This window comes from Ranitomeya imitator, unplaced genomic scaffold (assembly GCF_032444005.1).
Source record: "Ranitomeya imitator isolate aRanImi1 unplaced genomic scaffold, aRanImi1.pri SCAFFOLD_1604, whole genome shotgun sequence".
In the NCBI taxonomy this organism is placed as follows: Eukaryota; Metazoa; Chordata; class Amphibia; order Anura; family Dendrobatidae; genus Ranitomeya; species Ranitomeya imitator.
In genome coordinates this window covers 22,501-26,519 of record NW_027194923.1, presented here as the reverse complement: position 1 = coordinate 26,519, position 4,019 = coordinate 22,501, and positions in this window count along the sequence as shown.

The following is a 4,019-nucleotide window of genomic DNA, read 5'->3' as shown; positions in this document are numbered from 1 at the left end:
TAGGAAGCCCCGCAGCGGGAAGGGCACCCAGAGGAAGGGAAATCCTCCTCGTCGTCCGTGCCGGCAGGCGGGCATCCCGGGGCGTCACCTTCCGGAGGAAAACAGGAGCCTGAACGGCGAGTGCAGTGCCACTGGGGAGATCGTGCACGCTGTACGGTGCGAGGCGGCCGATGCGGAGGGTGTCTGGAAAAAAAACCCACCTTGCACGGAGAGGGCGAGGTGACTGGCCTCCGGAGGACACCACGGCTCCCCTGCCTCGTGACCCACCGCTCCCGGGGCGACACACAGAGTCGCTGCTGGGGAGAGGGGCCAGGGCGGTGGGGGGCCTATGCGGCGCCACCATCTGGCTTAGACCCGGCCTCCCGATCGGAGGGCATCTGTTGTAAAAACCACCCCTTGCACGGGGAGGGCCGTAGGTGACTGGCCTTCGGAGGACGCCACGGCCACCCTGCCTCGTGACCCCACCGCTCCCGGGGCGACACACAGAGTCGCTGCTGGGGAGAGGGGCCAGGGCGGTGGGGGGCCTATGCGGGGCCTCCGTCTGGCTTAGACCTGCCTCCGCCGCGGGGGGTCCTCGACCCACCGGCGGACGGGCGCGAGGAGTGGGAGAGGGGGGCTGGCCGTCGGGGTCCACCGCGGCTCAGGCGCAGAGCCCGCCAGCGACGCGGAGGTCGCACGGGGGGCGCAGTTGGCCTGGCCGTGTCGGCGTCGCCCTATGGCGTAGTCCCTCGTCCCGGGCTCTTGCCCGTAACCTCAAAGGAGCCCCAACCGAGCGGCGTCTCCCCCCCCAAAGCCGTGCCTCCGCTGTTGAGAACAGAAGAAGCCCGGGGCGGCAGTTCGCCGGGTACTCCCCTTCGCCAAAACTCTTTTTGCCCCACTCGTCTCTCCCTTTTCCATCCTCCCTTCTCGCTCTGGGGCGTCCGCTTGGTCTCTCTCTCTCTCTCTCTCTCTCGCTCTCTCCCTCTCGCGCTCCCTTCCGAGCCGCCTCGGAGGACGTCGGACGAGCGGGGAAGGCGACGGCGTTCGGCCGGGCACACCACGCGGTGAGAACCCACTCCGCCTGCCTCCCCACGCGTCTGTCATCCCCCCACTATCGTAGGGGCTCGGGAAAAGACTGGAGAACGCGGAGCTCGGCGGTGGCGTGGAAGCGCCACCCACCGCCGCCGCTCTCGCCGATGCCCACCGCGGAGGCCGCCCATCGGACGCTGGGTGGGGGTCGGCACGGGCCTCCGCGGGCGAGCTGCGCATCTGGAAGTCAAAGGGCCGCCCTCGGAGAAGATCGTTGTGCTACCCCGCGCGGGGAGCGATTCGGACGACGGGCCCCCACGCCGAGGTGGGTGGGCGCCCCGCCATTCGCCCGCGCGGGTCGTCGGACCCCTGCCGTACCACAGTTCGGGTCAAACTCCCCCTCTGCACGGCAGCCACCGTCCTGCGAACGGGAGGCGACTGCCGGCGTGCACGCCCAAGGATGCGTGCCTGAATCCCGGGGGGGTAAAAGAGGAAGGAGACCGCCCGCCTTAGACCGACGCGGGCTCCAAAGCCCGGGCCGAGCGAGCGGCACCACCTCCCCACCCGGGAGCGCTGAGCCAAATCGATCGGAGGAAGAGCCGGTGGGGGGCATGGGTGAGAAACCCCGCCCGCTGCCATCCTTCCCCTCGGGGAGACGGGGAAGAAACATGCCCGATAGTCCTGGAGGTACCTCTCCGACACGCTACGGGCGCCCTCGAGACGGAATCCGGGTCACAGTGCGATTCTCTCATAGGTCTCCCCGGTGGCGTGGAAGCGGGAGACATCCGACGCAGAGAAACGCCAAGCCTGCTCTGAGGGGACCGAGTCAGGGGGTGCAATCCGCCCTCCTGGAGCCCTCCTCGGGACGAAGACTCCAGATCTGCCTCCCTTCTGACATCCGTCACCCTCGGAGAACCAGAACACGCTTGGGGAGGGTCCGTTCAGGCTCAGGCGACCCGGGAAACGCGTCTCTGACTTGGGGCAGACGACCGGCAAGAGTCCCCCTGGAGCCGCGGAAGCCTGGTGTCGACGCGAGGGCGGACTTCCATGCAAACAGGGGGGTACTCGCCAAACCGCCTACCCGACTTGAGGAACCACAAAAACATCGGAAATCAGTCGGGCCCGAGAGGTACCCCTCTCTCCTATATCCTGCAGCTGGTGTGCAAAAGTGGGTATTTGCATGGCGAAACACCGACCCCCACTTTAAGGGAGCGAAGCCGAAAAGTGTCCGACTTCCTGGAGCTGTGCGGCGGATCCGGCGGCCAGAAATTCCTCATTCCGGTTCTATTTTTTTTTTTTTCGATTTTGCGAAATTTGGCGGCCAGGCGGCGTAGCTGGGGCCTGGACTAGCCCGAAACACCTGGAACCGGCGAGCGGAACGAATTTCCCAACGTTCTGCGGCTCCCGGAAGCCAAAAACGCATCGCCGAAAAATTTCAAAGTCCCAAGGACTCGTTCTTGAAAATCGATCCGGGGGCCATGGAAGTGTCCTCGGTACAGCTTCAGAGCATTCCCCCCGCCTGGAAGTCTGAAAGTTCTATGTTTGTTCTAAGTGGAAAATCGCGTTTTTTTCAGTGTTCCACCCATCAGACCCAAACTTTGCCCACGCTTAGGTCTCTGTCTCGGGGTGCTTTACAACATATTGACGCCCCTTAGGGTGGAAGTAGGGGAAAGGGGTCATTTTTCACAAAATCGGAAATTTCTCAAAATAATTCTAAGTGTCAAGGACACTTTTGGAAAATCTTCCCCAGGCTCCTGGAAGCCTCCTCGGTACGCCTCCTGCGGTTTTCTCCCTGCCTGGAAGTCTGACACTTGTCTGAAATTTTTAGAGTATGAAAACGCGGTTTTTCACCCAAAATTCGACTTTGCGCCCATGACCCGCAAACTTCACCCACAGTTAGGTCACTGCCTTGGGGTACCTCACATCATATTGACGCCCCCCAGGCGTGGAAGTAGGGGAAACGTGTCAATTTTCACAAAATCGTGATTTTCTCAAAATATTTCTAAGTGTCAAGGACTCTTTTGGATAATCTTCCCCAGGCTCCTGGAAGCCTCCTCGGTACGCCTCCTGCGGTTTCTCCCTGCCTGGAAGTCTGACACCTGTCTGAAATTTTTAGAGTATGAAAATGCGGTTTTTCACCCAAAATTCGACTTTGCGCCCATGACCCGCAAACTTCACCCACAGTTAGGTCACTGCCTTGGGGTACCCTCACATCATATTGACGCCCCCCTGGCGTGGAAGTAGGGGAAACGTGTCAATTTTCACAAAATCGTGATTTTCTCAAAATATTTCTAAGTGTCAAGGACACTTTTGGAAAATCTTCCCCAGGCTCCTGGAAGCCTCCTCGGTACGCCTCCTGCGGTTTCTCCCTGCCTGGAAGCCTGACACTTGTCTGAAATTTTTAGAGTATGAAAATGCGGTTTTTCACCCAAAATTCGACTTTGCGCCCATGACCCGCAAACTTCACCCACAGTTAGGTCACTGCCTTGGGGTACCTCACATCATATTGACGCCCCCCCTGGCGTGGAAGTAGGGGAAAACGTGTCAATTTTCACAAAATCGTGATTTTCTGAAAATATTTCTAAGTGTCAAGGACACTTTTGGAAAATCTTCCCCAGGCTCCTGGAAGCCTCCTCGGTACGCCTCCTGCGGTTTCTCCCTGCCTGGAAGTCTGACACCTGTCTGAAATTTTTAGAGTATGAAAATGGGGTTTTTCACCCAAAATTCGACTGTGCGCCCATGACTCGCAAACTTCACCCACATTTGGGCGACTGTCCTGGGGTACCTCACAACATATTGACGCCCCCCTGGCGTGGAAGTAGGGGAAACGTGTCAATTTTCACAAAATCGTGATTTTCTGAAAATATTTCTAAGTGTCAAGGACACTTTTGGAAAATCTTCCCCAGGCTCCTGGAAGCCTCCTCGGTACGCCTCCGGCGGTTTCCCCCTGCCTGGAAGTCTGACACCTGTCTGAAATTTTTAGAGTATGAAAATGCGGTTTTTCACCCAAA